At 47.6% G+C, this 24,670-nt stretch overlaps 1 protein-coding gene across 1 annotated transcript in view; it reads left to right on the forward strand.

The window, feature by feature from the left end:
- The window catches only part of SLCO2A1 (solute carrier organic anion transporter family member 2A1), an 87,105-nt gene that overhangs the window by 16,916 nt on the left and 45,519 nt on the right, over positions 1–24,670 (forward strand).

Genomic DNA, 24,670 nt, shown 5'->3' on the forward strand with positions numbered 1-24,670 from the left:
TAAATGTTAAAATGTTATATTTATATTTATATATATATATATATATATATATGAAGGAAACACAGTGCCCTTTGCCCTTTTCAGAATTACTGAATTTCAGAATTGAAAGTGATGCGAAAGCTCATGTGTTCAAAGAGGCTGGAATCTTCCTGGCAATGTCCTTGCACAGCCCCAGTGATGGGGACCTCACCACATCACAAGCAGGCCCAACAGCTGTGGCCCCACAGGCAGTAGGCAGCTCTCTCCCATGTGGGGTCATGTCTGCCCTTCTATGTCTATCCCCTGGAGCCAATCCAGCAGAGCCCCTCTTCCTGGTCACTTTCCTCACTGTGTCTGATAGAAGGGCAATCTTCCTTCTCCCACAGGTCCTTCTAACTGGGTTGAAACAGAAAGCCCCAGGGGCCTGGGATACCCTCTTTAAAAACCTGTTTGGCCCTGAAGGTGGGCCTTGCTGAGGGGCAGATGTGGCCTCCAACTGCTCTTGTCCCGGGTCACAGAGCTGTAATCAGAACCTCACTGGTTCTGGTCATCACTCACAAGGGGGTCTCAGGCCCTGTGGAGGCTGGTGGGCCTGGGATTTCCTGGAACCAGCAAAAATCTTCCTATGATGGGCATCCTCACCCCATCAGGCCCTGCCAGTTTGTTATGCCCTCAGGAGCCCAAGGCCTACTCACAAGCTGCCTTCTCTCCACTGTCTTCTCTTACTTCTCCCTGACTTGGGAGCTCTTACGGAGAATCCTTGCCAAGCATGGAAGAACCCTGGAAAGGTCGTTGGGTCCATTCTCCAGGCTCCAGCTGGGCAACATCTCTCTGGAGCAAGTAGACGAGGGGCTTGCTGGGACCACACTCCTTGACTTTATCACAAGGGAGTGGGACAGAGACCCTTACGGAGGGCATCTGCCCTAATGCCAGTGGGAACACTCCTGTGGATCCCTGCCTGTACCCTAGACTGCACCCCCACATCCCACCCACCCATGGCCAAGCCAAAGTGATGTAGAACTGGCCTTGCTAGTGGGCCATCTGCAGCCCTGGACTTTGTCGCTGACTTGGACAAGTGAGCCTCAGGGCCGTGGCTGCTGTTGGGACGCTGCCCTGCTGGACTCGCTGCTGCTCCATCCTCCCTGTCCCGGGAAAGCTTGGGTCCCATGAGTCAACCTGTAAGTTTAATACACAAACATGTATGTACAGTTCATAAGGAGTGAAGAGGATATGCCTGAACAAAGGTAGTTCTCTGAGTGGGAAGCCTATAAATGGTTTTGTTCTTCCTCTTTGTGACATTCTGTGTTTTCCATATTTTTACAATAAATGTGTCCCGCATTTATAATTAGAAGAAACTACCAATTAAAAGCCCTGAAGTTTGTGATGATACCCTCATACCCACCTTTGCCTGGTGCAGTGAGGTCTGTCATTGTGGTCTGCGAAATGAGATGTGAGGAGGGACCTGCTCTCCAGGTCCCCGAGGATGGACCAAGGATGCGGCCAGGAGGGCAGCCAGGGGATGGGGTTGTCTGCAAGGACCATTCCTATGCCAGTCACTGTTCCTGCTGCAATTTTTTTTTTTTTTGGCTGCACTGGGGTATTCGTTGTTGCATGCAGGCTTTCTCTAGTTTCAGTGCTAGGGCTTCTCATTGTCATGACTGCTCTTGTTGCAGAGCATAGGCTCTAGGCACACGAGCTTCACTAGTTGTGGCTTTCAGGCTCAATAGTTGTGGCACATGGGCTTAGTTGCCCCATGGCATGTGGAATCTACCCAGACCAGGGATTGAACCTGTGTCCCCTTCATTGGCAGATGGATTCTTAACCACTAGACCACCAGGGAAGTCCTCCCACTGCATTTTTTTTGTTGTTGTTTTATGGCTCCTCAGGGATGGAGGTGAAGTAAGATAATAATACCTTAGTTCTTAAAGAGAGGCAAACCTATGGAACATTTTCTTTTCTGGGAAGATTGAGAAGTGTCTCTGTCCAGGAGGCCTCTCTGCTGTTCTGGTGCCCACTCCCAAAGGCTGGCTTAGAGCTTGGGAATCCAGTCCTAAGGGTTGGCCAAACGTCTTAGGGAAGTGAGTGTACCTGATGGGCTCTGTGCCATTTAGGAAGAGTGGGCCTGAGCGGTGAGGACAGAGGCCAGGACAGCATCTGCTCAGGGGTGCCCGGGATCCAGTGCTGAGTCTGGAGTTTTATACCTGGAAGGATGTGGTGACATCCCTGGGTGGGCTTTCATGCAATCATTTTGGTTAGCCCTGAGTCATTTGGTGACCACTCTTTGCAAGCTGGCACTCTGCTAATGTCATAAACAGCAGGGGTTTCAGAACTCTGAGGCCAGGAATGGTGTCAGGACGGCTGCCTGAAATGCAGTCATTCATTCATTTATTCATTGTTGTTCAGTAATTCAGTCATGTCTGACTCTTTGAGACCCTATGGACTGCAGCATGCCAGGCTTCCTTGCCCTTCACTATCTCCCGGAGTTTACTCAAACTCATGTCCATTGAGTCAGTGATGCCATCCAACCATCTCATCCTCTGTCATCCCCTTCTCCTCCTGCCCTCAACCTGTCCCAGCATCAGGGGCTTTTCCAATGAATCAGCTCTTCATACCAGGTAGCCAAAGCATTGGAGCTTCAGCTTCAGCATTAGTCCTTCCAATGAATATTCAAAGTTGATTTCTTTTAGGATTGACTGTTTTGATATCCTTGCTGTCCAAGGGACTCTCAAGAGTCTTCTCCAGCACCACAGTTTGAAAGCACCAATTCTTTGGCACTCAGCCTTCTTTATGATCCAACTCTCACATCCATACATGACTACTGGAAAAAACATAGCTTTGATGATATGGACCTTTTTAAGCAAAGTGATGTCTCTGCTTCATGTAATACATAATTATTGATCACCTAGGCTCAACCATTGAAGGTACAATGATGAACAAAACAGAGTGGACCAAGCCCTCCTGAGAGACATAAACAGTGGGCAGATTCACAAAGAGATGCAAAGTTGTGTGTCAAATAAGAGGGGAAATAATTGGGTTTTGTGAGGAAGGAGGAGGTAGAAACAGAGCTGGATTCTGCTCAATACATCTGGGGTCATGTACTCTGAACTCTAACATGCCACCTTCATGCTTCTGCTATTTAACCTCTGCGTGGGGAACACGAATGTGAATCGGAAGGTGCCTGTCTTCCAAAGGCTTTTGTTTGTTTGTTTGTTTACAGGTTTATTCAACATAAAACAACCCCTTTCCAAAGGCTCTTGTTAGTTGCAGTAAGATGAGAGAACTCTAGTGAATTGTGGTTTTCATCAATATGACAGGTTTACATAACATGGGACCCTCCTATTACAAATAATTAGAGTTTCTGGATACAATAGAATACCATCAAATATTTGAATACAGAGCTGAACTTATAAGAAAGGAAGTGAAATCTTCAGGGGCAGGAAGTAAAGAACAGTGTATCTGCTGACTCTGTAGCAGGGATTAAGGGGAAACTGTGTAAAGAAACTCTCAAGAAACTCGTGATAGAGACTGGGTATTAGTAATCTCACAGGCACCAAATATGACATGGGGTGTTGGCACACAGACTCATGCATGAAATTGGGTCCTTGATGAGAAAGTAACCAGAAAAACTCTGCCCACCACCTGGTTAGAGGCAAGAGGCATATCTCTAACTGGACCTCTAGGTGAAACAATTCTGAGAAATCAAAACCTCATGTCTGAGCCACGTGAACTTGGAAGCAGAATGTATACTATCCACACAGTATGGGGATCTCTAATCAAGTAAATTAGCATAAGAAATTGGTTCTGGACTGGTGCTAACTCTTTGCTATCTGGTAGACATGGAGGAAAACCACTCTGGAGGGATACTTCTGCAATCCAGACCAAAAGTATCCCAAGAGAAGACTGTGCTCATGGAAGAGGAGCTTACACTAAACAGTCACACAGAAAATGACCCACCATAAGCCACAGACAGCACATACATCATATATCATTGAGGAAGACTAGCACCTCAAGATTTTGAGATAATGGTACACTTTGAAAGAGACTATAAAATTATATTGAGGGCTTCCCTGGTGATCCTGTGGTTAAGAATCCACCATGCAATGCAGGGCACACTGGTTTGATCCCCAGTCTGAGAAGATTCCACATGCTGAGTGGCAACTAAGCCCGTGTAACACAACAACTGAGCCTGAGCTCTAGGAGCCTGGGAGCCACAATTACTGAGCAGTGGGCAGCGACCACTGAAGCCCATGTGCCCTAGAGCCCATACGCCACAAGAGAAGCCACCACAAAGAGACGCCCATACACTGCACCTAGAGGTAGGCCCACTCCTGGCAACTAGAGCAAGCCCACGTACAGCAATGGAGACCCAGTGGAGCCGATCAATAAATATAAATATATACTGACATGTTTAAAGAAATGTAAGAAGAAATAGAAAACACCAGGGAAGAACAAACACTATAAAAAAGGAACAAGCAGATTGGAGAAACACATAGAAATTCTATAGCTATAGAAAGTAAAAAGTGAATGGTTAGGTAGTAGGTTAGATGCGATGACTGGTTAATTAATAGAGTAGATAAGTTCCCAATTTGAAGTCCTTAACTTCATGACATCTGCACTAAATGATACTGAGTGGAAGACAGGGTTGAAGAGTCACCTGAATGCAGCACAGAGGAATAAAGAAGTGAAAACTGTGACGCTTCCAGAGGAGAAACCTGGCAAGCTCAGCCTTGGCCAAGTGACCAAGTTTAGCATCACCAGTGATAAGTTATCTTGAAAATATATACCTTTAACTAATAGGGTGAGAAGAGCGTTTCACCTCTGTGGTCTTCCTCCCTGAAAAATATATCCCCTGTCTAACCTTGAGAAAATCATCAACAAACCCAATATGAAGAGCATTTTACAAAATATCTGGTCAATACTCCTCCAAACTAGGAACATCTGAATGTCTTGTCACAGTCAAGAGGAGCCTAAGGAGACCAGACAGCCAAATGTGGTGTGGTGTCCTGGCTGGGATTCTGGGACAGAAAAAGGACATGAGAAAACCCAATGAGATCTGAATAAAGTATAGTTTCATGAGTTAAAAGAAAAAAAGAAGTGAAAAGTATAAAAGGCAGTTTAAGACACATGGAAACAGTAAAAACAAAGTCCAATTTAAGTCTGAAATGAGTCCCAAAGAAGAGAACAGAATGAATAGGTGAAATAGACAGTATTGAAAAAAATGACCAAAAAATCTCCAGAATTAATAAGACATATAGTACCTCAAAAAAAAAAAAAAAAAAAAGCATAGTAATGTCTAACAGGAATTTACAAAAAGAAAGTATCCCTATACGCATCATGTATGGCTTCCCTGCACCAGCTTCCCTGGTGGCTCAGTGGTAAAGAGTCCGCCTGCAATGCAGGAGACCCTAGCGTGATCCCTTGGTTGGGAAGATCCCCTGGAGAAGGGAATGGCTACCCACACCAGTATTCTTGCCTGGAGAATTCCACGGACAGAAGAACCTGGAGGGCCCTAGTCCATGAGGTCGCAAAGAGTCAGACACAACTGAGCGACTAACAGGCTGATTTGACTTGAGTCCCTTACTTCTGTCTCCTACCCAGACTCAGGAAAAGGGAAGTAGCTCACTTCTGGGCTCTTTCTTCAGCAGCATCATTTCTCTGATCTACAATTACAATTTCCCCCCTGGAGAAAGGAATGGCTACCCACTCCAGTATTCTTGCCTCAAGAATCCCATGGACAGAGGAGCCTGGTGGGTTACAGTCCATGGGGTTGCAAAGAGTCAGACACGACTGAGCAACTAAGCACAGTGTCTGTATATAGGGGTTGGGAGGCTATTATTTTGTCTACTGCAGGGTTTAATCACACCAGAGCCAATAGCAGATACAAACACACATACGTATATATTGATATATGCGTTAAAAGATTTATTTCAAGGAGTTGGCCTATACAATTGTGGGGGCTGAATAAGCAAACCCAGAATTCACAGGGCAAGCAGTCAGGAAAGGATGATCACAGGCATTGGGCCAAAGCTCCTGTTGAGGGGAGTCAATCTCTCTCTCTTTCCACTGTGCCTTTAATGTCTTCTGATTATTTAAACCAGGCCCACCCAGGTTATCTAAGATAATCTTCCTGAAAGTCAACTCATTATATATTTTAATTACAGCTGCAAACTTGCTTCACAGCCAACACCTAGATTAATGTTTGATTGAGTAACTGGAGACTGTAGCGTAGCCAAATGGACACATCTAAATGCTGTCACAGGGTCAAAGGGCAGTGACATTCAGGACAAGTATGGAACAGAATGTGGCAGCAGGGAGGAGAGGTGAGGACCCCTGGGCAATAGGCCTGCAAAAGGAGAGATTTGCAGAGGGCTTTGCTGACATCACTGATGGGAGGAATGGGTACGTAGGGGTGAGCTTCTGCAAGGGGGCCTGAAATGGGGCATGACATTTTCTCCTTCCCACAGTGAAAATCCCATCATCAGTCTGTGCTTCCCTCCCCTCCACAGAGCAGACCCCCAGTGTATCACTAACATCTTGACGACCCTTCCTACTCTGCCCACTGGTGTTCATCTTTGACCTGCTGCTGCAGTCATAGCCCCCTGGGCTGCAGACATGAGTTGGTCAAGATACTGGAAAGGGGGTGAGCTCATGTCTGCCGCCCCCAAGGCTGCGGCTTGTAGGTGTCAAGTATTCACTTAGCTAATCTTTCTCCATCTACAGATGCTTATTGATGATTTCATTCAGGAGTCTTGAAACCCGCTGGGAGAGAGCACATGTGGATAATGAAACCACATTGCCTTGCACTTGCCATCCAGAGCTCCAGGCGAGGCAGCGGGGGTGTTCCAAGGAGCTGAGAGGCCAATGGAAGTGCACAGTCAGAGCTAGTTGTGGGGTGCTCCTGGCTGCTGCCATGACAGTGCTGACAGAGCCTTAGCATGCAAACAGACCCCATACCCAGATGGGCAGATGGCCAAGGGGAGGGCAGAGGAATCAAGGGTGTGCCTCTCAGTTTTGCCCTCATTCCTTTGTAATGGGTTTACAGAGGTTAGGCCTTGTCTCCAGGAAGGAGATGCTGGAAAGAAGGATTTGGGTTAGAGTTCAGGGGGACCTACTTGAATCTGAGGCGATGGTTCCCAAAGTGTGGCCCCTGTACCAGCAGCATTGGCATCACATGGGAGCTGGTTAGAAATGTGAGTTCTTGTGCCCTATTGCAGATTTACTGAATCCAAAACTGGCGGTGGGGCACACCGCTTTAACAAACCCTCTAGGCCACTCTAGTGTGCCCTGAAGTTCAAGAACCTCTGCTCCGCCTCACTGAGGCAGCTGTGGTAGTCTTGTCCCCACAGTATTCGTTAAAGTGATTGATGGGAAGTAACCGTATTAAACCGAAATGGTTGCCAGGAATGTGTCTAATGTGGAGTCGTAATTGATGGGAAGAACGTTGGGGAACATTCCAGGCAGGCCAGTGGAGGCCTCCCAGGGCACACCGTGGAGAGAGGAGGTTGGGGAGGGCAGGGTGGGGTGGACAGAGCCTTCTTGGGCTTGACAAGCATGGTGGCCACGTGTTGGAATTGGGAGAATCTCCAGGGGAGCTTGGGTACACAGGCATGCTGTGCGAGGCTGAGTTCCATTTTAACCTCTTTCTTCCCACAGGTGGTTTGGAAATGGCAAATTTTCTCGGAGGTCAAGATCAGGGGTGTTCTAACTAGTGATATTTATAGCTTAAAGCTTACTGTAGGTAAACAGGGAATTTGAGAAATTGGCTTGCTTTCCCCCTTGCTCTTGCTCCTGCCCTCATTTCCTGTGTTTAGACTGGACATTTCACGTCATAGAAAAGACCTTGATACCCTGGACGACCCCTGTGGACAACAGGGCGACAGAGGAGGTCCCTGTGGCCCACTCCCCTGAGCACTCCCTGGGGCCCTGGGCGGCGGAGGTGGGAGGAAGCGGCTGAGGGTGCGGGTACCAGGGAAGGATGTTCGATTGCTTTTATATAATGTACTTTCTGATGGGAAGGAGGCTAGCATGCCTTGCTTGGCCTCCTGCCTTGACCTTTCCCGTAAGAGTTTCCTTTCCTCTCTCAGTCCAACCTAGCACCCGAGGAAATTTTCCAAGAAAGGTTTTCAGCATTTTCTGCAGTGCTGATGGTCCTCTCCTATCAGCTGAAGGCTGGATCCCACCCAGTGTCTTCTACCTTGCCCTCTCCAGACCCTGCAAGTGTTTCTCCCTTTCCCCTGCTCCTTGCTGATCTGAGGAGTGGAGTGGGGAGGAAGGCAGACAAAGCGGAGGGCAAGTGGAGGCATATAGGAGTCCAAGAGGTGAGGCCGTGGAAGGGGAGGCCCTCAGTCCAGACAGGGCCGGAGATAAATTGAAGTGGTGGAGAGAGGGGAACTGGAATAGAGGCTCCTTCTGGGGCAGAGATATCCTGGGCCACTGTGCTGGCCAGGGGTGACCAAAGAAGACCAAGCAGATGTGCTGACCACCTGCATTCGGATGTAGCCTTCAGTGACAAAGCTGCCCACCCCTGGAGCAGGGGGCCAGACAAGCAGACTCTTACCCATTTAAAGACTAGACACAAGACTGGACTTGGATCAAATCATATATGTTGTTAGAAATCAGGTCGCCTCTGTCAGGCACCAGATCCTTTATCTTTCAAGTCAGAATTCCCTTGTCCCAGAGAGCCTCATCAAAGGCCCGTTTTCCCTCCAGATTCTTCTGCAAATTTAGCTAGTGACGTTCTGTTAGGAGAGATCCCTGGGGCTCCACTGCAGGCAAACCTTCCATCCATAGATGGTGTCATGCATCCGTGTGAAGTCTAACAAGGCACGAGGCTCTGCCCTTGTGGAACAAAAGGTAACAGAGATAATCAGACAAGACATCTTCCCACAGCTGCCTTCTTGCTCAAACACTGTCAACATAAAGCCCTAAGGGGATTGATTTCAAGACCCCAAATAGTGGCTACTGAGTCACCATTTTAATTTAGGGATTAGTCCCTGGATTCTATATGGTCCCGAAGGGATCTTCTTTCTTCCGGGGTGTGGGGTTCAATAGCTGTCAGAAGTGAGGCTCTTTTTCCCTACGGGCACCTGCAGCTCTCCTGAAACCAGGGATGGCTCCATTAATATGCACTTGGGTCTTTCCCTGCCCCACAGCCCACTCTGCTTCCCACCACTTACCCTGCTCCCCATTGTCTTTGGAGCCCCCTGCTTCCCTTTCCTTGGTCTTCAGATGCTCACCCCACCCCCACCTCTCCTTAGTCATCAGGTCATAACCTTCTCCCTTGCTGACGTCACCTGGTCTACTGACACACCCTGACTGGAGACTCCTTCAGTCTTGTCCCCAGATCCTTCACTGGCCTCCCTGCCTCTACTCTGCTACAGGTTGTTGTTTTTCAGTCACTCAGTGATGTCTGACTTTTTGTGACTCCATGAGCTGCAGCACACCAGGCTTCCCTGTCCTTCACCATCTCCTAGCGTTTGCTCAAACTCATATCCATTGAGTCAATGTTGCCATCCAACCACCTCATCCTCTGCTTCCCCCTTCTCCTCCTGCCTTCAGTCTTTCCCAGCATAAGGGTTTTTCCAGTGAGTTGGCTCTTCGCATCAGGTGGCCAAAGTATTGGAGCTTCAGCATCAGTACATTCAACGAATATTCAGGGTTGATTTCCTTTAGGATTGACTGGTTTGATCTCCTTGCTGTCCAAGGGATTCTCAAGAGTCTTCTGCAACACTACAGTTCGAAAGCATCAATTCTTCAGTGCTCAGCCTTCTATATGGTCCAACTCTCACATTTGTATATGACTACTGGAACATGGGAAATAGATGGGGAGACAGCCATGAAATTAAAAGACGCTTACTCCCTGGAAGGAAAGTTATGACCAACCTAGATAGCATATTCAAAAGCAGAGACATTACTTTGCCAACAAAGGTCCATCTAGTCAAGGCTATGGTTTTTCCTGTGGTCCTGTATGGATGTGAGAGTTGGACTGTGAAGAAGACTGAGTGCTGAAGAATTTATGCTTTTGAACTGTGGTGTTGGAGAAGACTCTTGAGAGTCCCTTGGACTGCAAGGAGATCCAACCAGTCCATTCTGAAGGAGATCAGCCCTGGGATTTCTTTGGAAGGAATAATGCTAAAGCTGAAACTCCAGTACTTTGGCCACCTCATGAGAAGAGTTGACTTATTGGAAAAGACTCTGATGCTGGGAGGGACTGGGGGCAAGAGGAGAAGGGGATGACAGAGGATGAGATTGCTGGATGGCATCACTGACTCGAAGGACGTGAGTCTGAGTGAACTCCGGGAGTTGGTGATGGACAGGGAGGCCTGGTGTGCTGCGATTCATGGTGTTGCAAAGAGTTGGACACGACTGAGTGACTGAACTGAACTGAACTGGAAAAACCATAGCTTTGACTATATGGACTTTTGTCAGCAGCTTTACTTCCAAGGAGGAAGCATCTTTTAATTTCATGGCTGCAGTAACCATCCACAATGATTTTGGAGCCCAAGAAAATGAAATCTGTCACTGCTTCTACTTTTCCCCCTTCTGTTTGCTGTGAAGTGATGGGACCAAATGCCATGATCTTAGTTTTTGTTTTTTGTTTTTTTTAATGTTGAGTTTCAAGCCAGCTTTTTCACTCTCTTCTTTCACCCTCATCAAGAGGTTCTTTAGTTCCTCCTCATTTTCTGCCATTATAGTATCATCTACACATCTCAGTTTGTTGATGGTTCTCCTGGTGATCTTGATTCCAGCTTGTGATTCATCTGGCCCAGCATTTTGCATAATGTACTTTGCATATAAGTTAAATAAGCAGGGTGACAGTATACAGCCTTGTCATACTCCTTTCCCAATTTTAAACTTGTTGGTTGTTCCATGTCTGATACTAACTTTTGCTTCTTTACATGCCTACAGATTTCTCAGGAAAGATGTAAGGTGTTGTGTGTGTGGTGGTGTATGTGTGTACACATACCTCATCGTATTTACAAACTGCTCTAGAGGGGTTGAGCCCTGCTTAACCCATAATGATATTCAATAAACATTTGCTTATCACATTACTTCAAGTGTTCCTTCTGGGAGAAATTAGCAATAATGTACCCCTGTATCCCCTGCCCCCTCTAGCCCGCACTAAGATTTGTTAAAGCAAATAGACCAAGGGAATTGTAGACTGTGTCTGCACCTTTGCCAGAGGGAGGCACCATTTCAGTTTTCATAAGGAGACACGGCATCCCATGAAGGTTAAGTCTTGACTTGTGTGTTTTTTGAACTAAGCAAGGTCTTTGGGAGCTGATCTGCTGTATAACCATGATGGCCCTGGGGTCACAATTGTGATGGTGTCAGAGAGAGAGGTCCACAGCTTCCTAAGGGGATGTGTCAGCAAGGGGAGTAGCCTAAATAAGGGAAGCCATGTTCAAACAGAGCTTGACAAGGGGAATCAGGCCAGCAAGGAGGCAAGGGAAGGGGTGGGAGAATGTTCTAGGCATAAGGAAGCATACACAAGGACTCTGAACCTGGATGAAAAGGACCACATTCAAAGAGTAGATACAAGTTCAGTGTGTTGGGGCTGCTGAGCCAGGAGACCTCTTAAAGGTTTGCAGGCTGTGGGCTCTGGTTTAGAGCAAGTCTAGAAAAGCCAATCAGTCTGGAGTTCGGTCCTTCATAAGGTCCAGACAGATTGGTGGGTAGACGTTTCTGGCCTGTGGAGAAATGCCTGAAGACTGACCCTGCTACTTGTGAGAATTTGCCCTCAGTGAAGGCGGCAGGACACCCTGCAAGACAGCTTCGAAAGGCAGGAGGGGAGGCAGTTTCACTTTGTGGAGACAAGGAAGGTCCCTCCATTCCACATGGGCTTCCTGTAACTACTTGGTTTCCACAGAGGAGAGGTCCACACGTTTAGGGAAAATTCTCATGGAACGTGAGTCAGGTCCCTCCAGGAATGGAGAGAATGTGGGAGAGCCTGGGGATAAGAAGGAGACACCCAGGTCAGGGGAGTGGAGCCCAGAGGCAATCAAAACAAGGGTGGGAGGGGAAGAGGCATAGGAGGCTTTGGCTGTCATGGTGTTTGTCCACAAAGGAAAACCATGAGCAATAAAAGAATTAAGAAAACAGCTGGGTGAATTGGGAGGGACATGAACAGCTAAGAAAGCAACCTGCTTCCTCAGTCACCTGAAGAGTGGGTGAGTGCAGACTCTCTGAAGCTGGAGAAGGAAATGTAGTGGGCCCGAGAGAGGTTAAAGATGGTTTCTAGTAGGGTCAGCTGAGGACATCTGGGCCAGAGGGACAGGATTCTGTCATTGAACAGAGTGAAGAGGACCAAGGGAGTTGCAGGCATGCTTCTAGTGATTGCCAGAAATCCTTGGCTTGTAGCCACATCATTCCAGTGTCTTCTGCCTCCAGTGTCCTGTGTCTCCGGATCCAAATTTGCTCTTGTAAGGGCGCCTGTCATTGGATTAAGGCTCACCCTACTCCAGGATGACCTCATTGTAACTTGATTATATTTGCAAAGACCCTATTTCCAGTAATGTCACATTCACAATCACCAGGGGTTAGGCCTTTGACATATCTCTTTGGAGACACAATTCAGCCCATAATATCCAGCAAAGAGGCTGGGGACAGCACAGGTCATAGAAAGTGTCCCTAGCAGAGGCAGAGGGTGAAGAGAGAGGTAAGATCAGTCATGAAGATCATAAGATGCTGGGGGACATAAAGATCATAAAGATGCTGGGGGACCACATGGGGGACTGGAGGGGAGAGGGGCTTGTGGGGAGGGGAAGTGGAGGCCCATGGGGCATGATGGCGACAGATATTCTGGGTTCCCTGCCAGAGTTATCTGCAGGTAGCGTGGTTCCTTTGGGTTCATATCCTTGATATTTTGACTGTCATCAATCAGTAGGGAATGGAGACCATCAGCTTCCACGTCCCTCTGGGGATCTCCAGGAGGTCAAGGGTGGGATCTGGATTTGTGCTCAGCACTTACAAAGGACACGTCATCCTCCTGATGCATCTGACAAAGCCTTTTCCTCCTGCCATGCTTCTACTAGCAGCCAGGAAAGCAGAAGGAAGTCATGCCACAAAGTGTAGCAATTGTGCTGTGTTGGGGCATCTGCCCTGAACATCTTGTCCTGCTGGCAGGGGCGGGCTGGAGTTTCCAGGGGGCTGCTGTCACTTTCAGATTGATGGGGTCTTGGAAGGAAATGGGCATGTGTGAGGACCACTGTGGTTGGGAATGGGCAGGGGAATGCTGGAGTGAGCAGGATGGGGCGTGAAGATGCTTCTATGCAGGAGAATGTTGCTGCCAGGGGCAGCCCATCACAGGGGAGCATGCCTTTCTGTTGCTGTGTACGGCTCTGGAACACTACAGCCTCAGGAGGCGCTCTAACATCAGGTCAGCCAGTGAGGTGGACAGTGACAATGAGCAGACCCGGAGTCTTGGCGTCCATGCACGCCCATGTCCTGGCCTGTCCTGGTGGGCAGCCGGCCCACTCTTGTATCAGGCGTGTCTGCTGTCTTTGACTCTATTACAGGTTCTTCAAGCTTGGTTCTCAGATTTCCAGTGACTTTAATTGGGCGGGGTGTGCTGTGGTTTATCAGGAACTCGGCGGCCTCTGAGAGGGTGAGCACAGGCTTCCAGGCAGGGCTTCCCTGAGCGAGGATTCCTTCCTCGGCCTGCTGGGGCACCTACCATTCCCTATAGAACCTCAAACTCCTCGTGCGGCAGCCTCGGGGGGACACCCAGACCTGCCCCCCTTCACTGCTCAGTGTGACTCCAGTCTTTCTGTTAAAAAGCCTGGCAAGAGGTGACCATGAGTCCAGGGTTTCATTTTTCCAAATGGAGATGTTTGGGAGCTCTGATGTGCAGCTGGCCCTGGGTGTCACCCTGCTGACAGTGAAAGAATTAACAAGAATTTGCTAAGTAATTGATTTATCTCCTTGGGAGATAAATGGGCACAATAGAAGGAGAAAAGGAAAAAAAAAAACCCTATATCTTCAAGGAATTCACAATCTGCTTTAATAATTTTACATCTTCCTACTCATGGCTTACAGGTGCTGATGTAACCGGTGGTTACATTCCCTGAAGTTCATTCTTTCCCGTTGATTTGTTTATCGTCAGATATTTGCCAAGCAGATCACCTCCTTCTCATAAAGTAGTAGCCAGCCGTGCTTTGCGGTCATTTCCCTCCTCCGCCCACTGGCTGGCGACGGCTCTGTGCTGGATGCCAGGATTGCCATAGGGCCCCAAACACGCAAGGTCGTTGTAATTGCAGTCTGGGCTCAGGGCCATGAAGGAAGAATGGAGAATGTGTGACAGGAGAGACATTCTTCACCATCATATAGATATGTGAGTAGAGGCTAAACAAGGGAGGCGGTGGGAATGAAGAGCCCCCTGCCCCAGACCCTGGTAGACAGAATGGGCCCCACCCCCAGAAGCTCTAAGGTAACACGTCATCTCACACAGGTGATGAGTTTTCCAGCCAGCTACAAATTTTACTGCCTGTTACCCCAGACCGTAGCTAGGGTAGTACGCAAGGAGAGGCCGTGGTGGCGGGAAGCTCAGCGAGGCCAGAGGTGGACGTGAGCTGGAACAGGGAGGCCCTGCAGGCTGGGGTGCTCTGCTTGATCTTGATCTGAGCTGGTGGAATTCCACTGGAGGGATTTTTCATGGGTCATGAGAGGCTCTGATCTCCATCTTCAGAAGATCATGCTGACACTCCATGCGATTGTACTTCTGTAAAGTACAAACCCGGCAAACTACGTGAGCTGCTAGAGGACAGGCGATCACTACCCTGGAGGGGAAGCTGACTGAGAGGGCGCCGGAGGCTGTCTGGGAAGCTAGAAATGTTCTGTTTCTCGGTCTGCGTGCTGTCCCTCTGGCACTGTATCAAGCTGACTTGTGCCTTTGAAGCCATTCTTCAAAGATCACTCTGGCTGCTGGCTAGAGAATCGATTGGAAGGAGGAAGGAGTGGGCTTCAGGAAAGCATAGACCCACCTGACCAGTAGTGGCCAGGTGGGCCTGCCAGCCTCTGGATGGAGGGCGGCAGTGGAGGCGGAGACACAGCATGGCCTGGAGCCTTGGTTTGAAGGTGAATCCGCAGGAGGCAGTGTAGGGTAACGTGGTCGTTTGAATTTCAGATACTGGTTGTTGGGAGTAAAGTCAAACCGTGTGGGAAGTAGGGGGTTGAGGTGGGAGGTCTGCAGTCTAGCATGGACTGGAGGCTTTGGCATGCCACGAGGGTGAGCTGTTTGGTGGATGAGCAGGATGCCCATGGGGTGTGTGTGTGTGCAGAGAGACAGACAACGGGGCTAAGGATGGAACAGAAAGAGCTCCCACAGGAATTTCTACGGAGGAACACTTACAGAGACTGCATGAGCTCGGGAAGCAATGGCATCAGAGATGCTGAGGGAAACAAGACTGGCAGGTGCTGCAGGACTCAAGGTAAACCTGTCATCGGATTTGGCACTGGGTTTGGCAGTTAGGTAACCAGCTATCTTGATGAAGACAGCTTCAGTGGTGCCTTTTTTGCCCAAACTCTCATGCGATCAGGGTGCTGGGTGGAGCAGAATGATGGTGTCACTTGGCGTACCTTGGGTGCTACCATTTACCAACTGTATGATAAGAGCATTTTGTAAGCTTAACTGAACCTCAGCTCCCTCGTCCTTAAACCAGCAGAATCGTATTTGCCTCTCAGGGGTATGAGGATTCACTGTATGCAGCAGGTATTTATTAGACATCTATTATATGCCAGATGGAGAAGGCAATGGCACCCCACTCCAGTACTCTTGCCTGGAAAATCCCATGGACGGAGGAGCCTGGTAGGCTGCAGTCCATGGGGTCACGAAGAGTCGGACACAACTGAGCGACTTCGCTTTCACTTTTCACTTTCCTGCATTGGAGAAGGAAATGGCAACCCACTCCAGTGTTCTTGCCTGGAGAATCCCAGGGACGGGGGAGCCTGGTGGGCTGCCGTCTATGGGGTCACACAGAGTCGGACACAACTGAAGCAAATTAGCAGCAGCAGCAGCAGCAGCAGCATGTGCCAGATACTCAGCCAGATGCAGAAGATACAGATCAAAAACAAGCAGACAAACTAATCATTACACAAACAAGGTGATGTGAGGAGAACTGCCCTTCATGCTTCCCTGTGGCCGTGAACCAGCCTTCTTGGGCAGAGGGGTCCCTCCTTCCTGGCCAGCTTCCCAGGATCCTGGGCTCTTCCAATACATGCTTCCACACCCTACTTTCTCTCTGAAAAACTCACTTCCCCTTCCTTGAGAGCAGGAAGGGAAGGGCTTAATCTGCAAACCCTTCAGGGAGGTGAGGGAAAATATTAACATCCCATCTTGTTTTACAAAGAATAGGAAGAATATAAAATAGGTGAAGTTTCTATATTAATACAGTATGAGTGGTGTTTTCCTGCCACAAATGGATTCAAAGTTTCCCGAATGGCGCCTTATTTCACCTAACAAATTACTCTTGTGCCAACTTCCAAAAAAAGACAAATGCTACTTGTTTTCCAAGAAGGAAAGCTTTTCTGACTTAAAAAATAAAAGTGACTTTGGAAATTTCTAGAGAAGAATTTGGACACATACTTACATAAATGTCAATGATAATTTTGTTTCAAAGTTTTTATTTTTCTGGGAACCCTTGAGCACCATGGTTCTAGTTAATCTAAAGACTAAATCACAGACTAAATTCATTTAGTCTGTGTGCTCATGTTTCATCTCTTCCAGAATTTTTTTAAATCTACGATTTCTGAAGCCCACGCCACATGTCCTGGTCACCTTGGGCCATCTCTCGCCCTTCGCTCTTTCATCCTCCTTCACAAATGCCACCAGGAGAGTCTAGACATCTGACTTCCTCGTGGCTGGGGCTGAGCTTCAGACAGTCACCACCAGGGAAAAGCCAAAGGAAATCAACTGCAGCCAAAAGTGTTTGAAGATTTCTGGTATCACTGCAGTGTCCCTTCCGCTGCCACGGAAATCCACATGTTTCTTTATAGATAGTGCTGATTTTTGTACATCCAAGGGCCCTCAGGATTCAGTCCTATCAAAGGCCTCTGCTAGTCACAATAACAACAAAAACTAGAGAATTATGTGGCTTGGGGCTTGCAGTGTCCTGTTCAATTTTCTCTTACCTAGAGGCCTTTAGGCGAGATTTTTTTTTTCTAAGCGAGTGGACTAAACTAAAAAATGGCTGGAAGATCCTGATCTAACCCAATTCCTTGGTGATCTGGATTGGAGAGGTCCTTGGCCCACCCCACACCCCCACCAAGCAGTGTGACCCATGGAGAGACCACTGAAGTGCTGTGGTCCTCTGGGCTTGCTGTGGCATCTGGTGGACTCCCGGCCTCCACTGAAGCTCCAGTCCTCCGGAGAGCAGCTCCCACAGACCTCCGATGGCCGTTTGCGGTCGCATGAGGAGAACCTGCCAGACAGTAAGGTCATGGTGTGGAGAGCAAAAGCTAGTGAGAGGGTGCTGGGCAGAGACGCCTAGGGGCCTCCCTGATGGGCAGAATCAGAGTCTCAGCTCTCCAGACTGGCCACTGCCCTTTTTACGGAACAAGGAAGCCGTGAGGGGAATCTGTGTTGTTCTTTTTAGATTGTTCTGATTTTCAAACTTCCCAGAGCACCCAGGACCATGTCTTATCAAAGGCTTTGTCTAGTTTATGATAATACGAAAGATACTACTACAGGTACCTTCCGTGACTACCTCCCGCTTGGACCCTGGGCTGGCTATTTTGAATCTCTGAGCTTTATCTTGTTCAGGCATTCTTCCCACGTGGGAATGTACCTGATTTCCTGAATCACTTCTTAAAAGACATATTCCCCTTTGGGGCCACTGAACCATGGTTTGGATCCAAAGTCACACCCTGCTGAAGGTACAGGAGGGTAAGCAGGCAGATGGGGCTGAAGGAGGCCTTCACTCCATGACCCATCTTTGCTTTGCTTCCCTTCTTGGCAGGACACGGGCAAGATTCCCCTCTCCCCTCCAGCTCAGAGGAGCCAACCCACAGACCTCCTTTCCTTTCAGATGCTGCCTCTTTGAGGTCATTGGGAACAGCCGGAAGTCACCTTTTCTGAGTTTCCTTCTTTGTCCCTATTGCATTAGGACCTCTTGAGCCTGGAGTCTCACCTCCCAGATCTTATCCATTGGGTGAACTTCCAACCAGGACTGAGAATGGGCTATGAGAGTAAAGACACTAAAAAAAATAGAAATATTTAGGTGGAGATGGAGAGACACCCTAAGCCAGCACCACTTTCCAGCCATGTGACTTCTGTTGGAGATAGACTGACCACTTTGGAAAATCCTAGTCAAATGAATGAGGTGTCAGGATGCATGAGTATCCTAGGGGTGAGGGAGGGAAGGTTTTGGAGAAGAGCCTGGGCACACTTCTTGGCTTGACTACTTAGGCCCCTGACAAGTACATATGCCTTTTTTTTCCCTTTGAAAAAGTGAGGACAGAATTATTAATTTGTTTACTGGACTTAGCATCAGGAGGTGGGTTTGGTTCATAATTCAAGATGGCAGGCTTAGCATGTGTTTGTCTCCCTTCATCTCTAATACCCTCGTTAGGATAAGAGCAATGAATTAAAAAATTATGAGAACTAATAACAGAAAAAAGAAAAGTACAGGAATTATGAGTGGATGAAACACCCCAAAAATTTCAGTAAGATGGAGAGTGGTTGGAAAGTATCGATAGATGAGACAAAGTGGAGGAGAGTGGACTCTGAAGTGCATGTGTGGGGCTGATAGTGGGGGAGCCCCTGGACTTGGAACTTGGCACAGTCATGGAGAGCTGCAGGTTCAGAGTGGGCAGGGATGGAAGAAGGCAGAGATGACAGACAAGTGGAGCTGGACCTGAGGGGTTAATACAGCTCAGCCCTTTACCTTGGGCTTCTCTCCATGCCTTGAGGGAATCGTCAGCTGGTGTGGGTGGGCACCCAGAGGGTAAGCCCCACTGCTGGCTCCAGGCTTGCTTGCCACAAAGTGAAGTATTTATATCCAATAAGGATATAAATACTGATAGAACTATTAAAAGTTGGGGGGAAGAGGGAGAGAGAGGGGACCTGAATAAGCGAGCTAAATCCTCTTCTATCGTGGCACACAGTCAAAAGTGATAAATCAAGAAATTGCAAAACAAGAATATTATTTTGAGATATGTGGATGTAATCGACAGAAACACTAAAAAGAGTATGTCCCTGGACTGTAGTACTTGAGGTAGCCTACAGTTGAGCATAGCGCTGGCCTTGTCATTCTTAGTCCTTCCACATGACAATTAAAAAAAAAAAATGTGCATGTGATACATTGAATTCAAAATAAAAGAAAAAAGTGAAAATAAATGTAAGTGGATTTGTGATTAAGTAGGAGGGATCCCAGCTGACCATGAAAAGGGGCTTCTGAATGGCAATGTGGCTCAAACCCAGCTGGGTTGTCACTGTGGCTGGGCAGCTCTGGTGCTGCCCAAGGGATGTGCGAGCCTCCAGCTGTTCCTGCCTCCCTGCTCCAGTCCACTTCAACCTGGTGAGGAGGATCAACAAGGATTCTGGGGCCAGATCTTGTCCCACACAGGTTGGAGGGACTAAAGCAAGTGGTACCTCTAAGACTCCTCTCTGACAGGAGAACTGTGATCAGCCATCCTCTGAGCTCTGCCTGCACTGCTGGGCTGGGCCAGAGTAAGGTTTCCCTGAGCTCTTCTTTACTCTTTCTTCTCAGTCTTCCTCCTTCCTTCCTTCCTTCCAAATAGCTCCATTTAGACTACTGACATCTGCTGTTTAAGGATGGGAACATCCTTGATCTAAACTGGGAGGTCACAGCCAGTGTCCCAGTCCAGTCCCATCTCCTGCTCCTGAATGGCTTTCTTCCCACTCCTGGTTCCCATAAGTGTGTTAAACTATCTCAGAGACATCACATCCTGGTGAGCCTAAGGCATCGGCTGAATTTTCTAGAGTTTTGCCTTCATCGGGATGCATGTGGACAAAATCAGACTTGGTTGACAGCAGAGTCAGTGATTAGATGGGTAGTAATCCTGTGAGGACCACATTTCAGAAATTCTTCTAGTGTCCCTATAATTCCAAGTAGGTGCTTCAGATCATAGTTCTCTGTTTAGTTCAGAAAAGAATGTCATGAACCTGCATAGCAGAAGAAACAATGGCTGGGCTGCACTTTGACCTTTTCTTTTCATCCCGAGCTCTAAGGGTGTCACTGTCTGTCCTAACAGTTTACCCTCACAGTCTGATTATTTACTTACACAGAGCTCTGCAGTTTGGCTGGGGCCTGGGGTTCCACTCTGAACCTTCACTTGGTGTCTCAGCATCTTTCAGCCATTCTTAGCTCTTTGGCAAAGGTGGTAAAAAGAGTCATCTCTGTCAGAAAGATCTTCATGACCATTCCAATCTCTCTGCTTCCTTCCTGTCTGAATTTCCTCTCCATGTTTGTTAAGATTGGAAAAAGAATAGAGCTGTGAACGTGAACAGTTAGATGTTTTAGAGCTTCCTGTCCACCACACCCTGCAAGAATGTTGTTCCCTTGCATTAACTTTCCCTTCGTACTTCCTTCTACAAGATGTGCCTGAAGACTTGTATAGTTTTAACACACACACATTTAAATATCTACTTGGATTTTGATGGTTTCAAAGTGAACTCTTTAACAGATTTATTCCAATGACACTGCCAACGCTCATAGTTTAAAAAAAAAAACTGTTTGTGGAATTCCCTTCAAAGCCTCAGAAGATTATTTTGAATACCTTGCTGGTTGCAAATCATTTTGAAATTAAATTTTCCTTAAATCAACTTTATTGAGGTATAGTTTACATATTATAGGGCTTCCTTGGTGGCTCAGATGGTAAAGAATCTGCCTGCAATGCAAGGGACCTGGGTTTGATCCCTGGATTGAGAAGATCCCCTGGAGAAGGGAATGGCAACCCACTCCAGTATTACTGCCTAGAGAATTCCATAGACAGAGGAACCCAGTGGGCTACAATCCATGAGGTCACAAAGAATCACACACGACTGAGTGACTAACACTTCATTTCACTTTACATAATAAAGTGCACAGATTTTAAATGATTGATGAGTTCCTTTAGACTGATTAAAAGCAATGCTGAAGGGGAATTTTATAATGATTGAGGACAGACCGTTGGAACAAACCTGCAGCTTCCCAAATGGCTCCTCTGATGGACATATATTCTGGAAGAGAGTTCATCAGTTACACTATTTAAAGACCTATTCATTCACTTGACAATGAATGAGCCCCAATTAAGGACTAGGCATTGTTCCAGACAAGAAGACATGGCATCTTAAAAAGCACACATCATTTTTCCTCTGTGAATTCTTCTGGATTTTGGTGGGGTGATGACCATAAGTGATAAATGTGTGATGTAATTTTAGGAAGCAATTCCGTTCACTTCAGTTGCTCAGACGTATCTGACACTTTGCGACCTCATGGACTGCAGCACACCAGGCTTACCTGTCCATCGTCAACTCCCAGAGCTTGCTCAAACTCATGTCCATTGAGTCAGTGATGCCATCCAACCATTTCATCCTCTATTGTTCCCTTTTTCTCCTGCTTTCAATATTTTCCAGCATCAGGGTCTTTTCTAATGAGCCAGTTCTTCGCATCAGGTGGCCAGAAGTATTGGAACTTCAGCTTCAGCATCAGTCCTTCCAATGAACATCAGGGTTGATTTCCTTTAGGATTGACTGGTTTGATCTCCTTGCCATCCAAGGGACTCTCAAGAATCTTCTCCAACACCACAGTTCAAAAGCATCAATTCTTCAGCACTCAGCCTTCTTTATGGTCCAACTCTCACATTTATACATGACTACTGGAAAAACCATAGCTTTGACTAGACGGATTTTTGTTGGCAAAGTAATGTCTCTGCTTTTTAATATGCTTTCAAGGTTTATCATAGCTTTTCTTCCAAGGAGCAAGTGTCTTTCAATTTCATGGCTGCAGTCACCATCTGCAGTGATTTTGGAGCCCAAGAAAATAAAGCCTGTCACTGTTTCCATTGTTTCCCCATCTATTTGCCATGAAGTGATGGGGCCGGATGGCATGATCTTAGTTTTTGAATGTTGAGTTTTAAACCAGCTTTTTCACTCTCCTAGGAAGTAATAACGCTATAAAAAGGGAAAAAAAAGTGGAGTGAGGAGACAGAAAATGCTGGTGGGCTATTTTAAAAAGATAATACAGCCATGTAATAGATATTTATTTTCTTTTCCTTTTGTGAAGAAATCTCAAGACCCAGATTCTACCATTAGCTACTTTTAAAAGGGATGTGGAATCCTTCCATAAACTATATTCTGCAGAATGCTAGAGTCTGTAGACATTTCATATATATACAGGGGGTCACATGGCTAAAGAAGCCATGGAGAAAGTTGGGTAAAACAAAGCTAAAAGCAAGTCTTTACTGAAGGTTTTCTTAGAGACTTTAATATTCTGATATGAACTGTAAATATCCACAAGGAAGGATGGTAGCATGCAAAATTTTCCAAACTTTTTTGTCCTGGGAATCCTTTCAACTTGGAGCATCTCAAACAAGTGGTGACCTGCCTAACACATTGTGGGAAACTCTGTCCTAGAGTTTTCATGCCACAGGAGATGGGAAAGCAACAGAGAGGTTCAATTATTTGGGCAGGAGGAGTGAGAGGTGGAAGCCTGGGCTTATTAGCTATCTCTCCAGAATGTGGAGCACACGCTGTGGGTCAAGCAGGTCTCTAGGGCTTTAAACACAGACCCTTTTATGCAAACCTCCCAAGACAGCAGGAACAGGTATTGTCAAAGCTCCTGTTTGCCAGTGGGAAAACTGCTGTCAGAGGGTCAAATACATAGTCAGAGGTCACACCATTCATTACAGAGTCAGGATGTGAGCTTCAGCTTGTTTGAGTCCCAAACCCCAACTATCAAATCCCACGACACCATGTTGTCTAAATGGTAGTGGAGGATGGGTTGCAACCCCTTGAGCAAAGCTTTCCTTCTCCCACCAGTCCGTCTCCTTATGCTCATAAGCCCCATAGTCTCACAAGGGATGGATTTCTATCTGCCCTGTATGGTGTCAAGTGTTTGCTGCTCCATATTACACTGGCCATGGAGCTGCTACTGCTGCTGCTAAGTTGCTTCAGTTGTGTCCGACTCTGTGCGGCCTCATAGATGGCAGCCCACCAGGCTCCTCCATCCCTGGGATTCTCCAACCAAGAACACTGGAGTGGGTTGCCATTTCCTTCTCCAATGCAGGAAAGTGAAAAGTGAAAGTGAAGTCGCTCAGTCACGTCCGACTCTTCGAGACCCCATGGACTGCAGCCTACCAGGCTTCTCTGTCCATGGGATTTTCCAGGCAAGAGTACTGGAGTGGGGTGCCATTGCCTTCTCCAGGCCATGGAGCAGGCACTTGATAACTTCCAGTAGCCTCAGTTCTGTCCATGTAAGCTCAGTAGTGAAACCAGATGGCTGTGACCTTGAGCAGCTCTGGACAGAAATCTACTGGAATCTTCTCTCCACTTCTATCTCTTTACCCGCATCTTCTCCCCACCTTTCCTTCCCCTGAAGCCACAGATCTCATTCCTCTTCATCTGCTGACCCCAACCCGACAGGGCTGCAGTGAGTGAAAGCTGGCAGTGCAGTAGGCTCTGCTGGGGTGTGAAGTGAGAAAGGCGCCCTCTAGCTCTAGGTGGAGTCTTCCACGTCGTGTCTGAAGGGATTTTTGTATTTACTGGAAAGACCAAAGACGTATCTTTCAGGAAAAGATCTGAGACAGATTTTTTTCCCCACCATCCTCACCTTTCTCTCCTCAGACTGCTAGGGAACCAAGTAGAGATTGTGTGTGCTTCATCCCTCAGTCAGGTCCGACTCTGCAACCCCATGGTCTGTAGCCCACCAGGCTCCTCTGTCCATGGGGGTTTGCCAGGCAAGAATACTGGAGTGGGTTGCCATGCCCTCTTCCAGGGGACCTTCCTAACCCAGGAACTGAACCCAGTTCTTCCGCATTGCAGGCAGATTCTTTACTGTCTGAGCCACCAATCAGCTGCTCGAGTAGAGATCAATCAGTCCTGTTAATTCATTACTGATTTGCTTAGAGGGAGACTGGTGTTTTTGAACTTTATCTGCAGTAACTTGGGTGTTCCAAACTTGAACTCCTGTCCTCTCTCTCCATCTGCACCTCCTCCTGGGCCCCCGTCTCACGCACAGCCTTGACCCCTTCCTGGCCCTCAGGCTGGAAACTCTGCCCCTTTTCTTCCACCTCAAATCAAGAACAAGAGCCTTGTCAATTTAACCTCTGCAGGAGCCTCTAAGCTGCCACTCCCTGCCTCCCCACTGCCCTGGACATTGGCCCAGCCCTCAGTGTCTCTCCCAGGCTGCTCTGACAGCCCTCAGCCCTCTTCTGGATGCCACCCTGAATGCCAGTCACATGCCAAGTCATCCGGAAGCCTCTGCGCAGAAGTCAGCATCAGGTGCCAGGACTTTCGGAAGCTACTTTGAACTGGACACATAGCTGAGCCCTGTGCTGGGCAAGGGAAGCATTGAAGGGTTATCCAGACAGAGATGGGAAAGATGATTTTGTAAAGACTGAGCAGAGATGCAGACAGTGCGTGTGTGCTGTGGGGTAGTGTGTGACCCTTGATGAAGTTTGAAGGACAAGAGGTTCTAGCTCTAGTGTACATAACAAAGCAGCCCTAAACTTAGTGCTTAAAACAAAGGCAACA

This window comes from Bos taurus, chromosome 1 (assembly GCF_002263795.3).
Source record: "Bos taurus isolate L1 Dominette 01449 registration number 42190680 breed Hereford chromosome 1, ARS-UCD2.0, whole genome shotgun sequence".
Lineage (NCBI taxonomy): Eukaryota > Metazoa > Chordata > Mammalia > Artiodactyla > Bovidae > Bos > Bos taurus.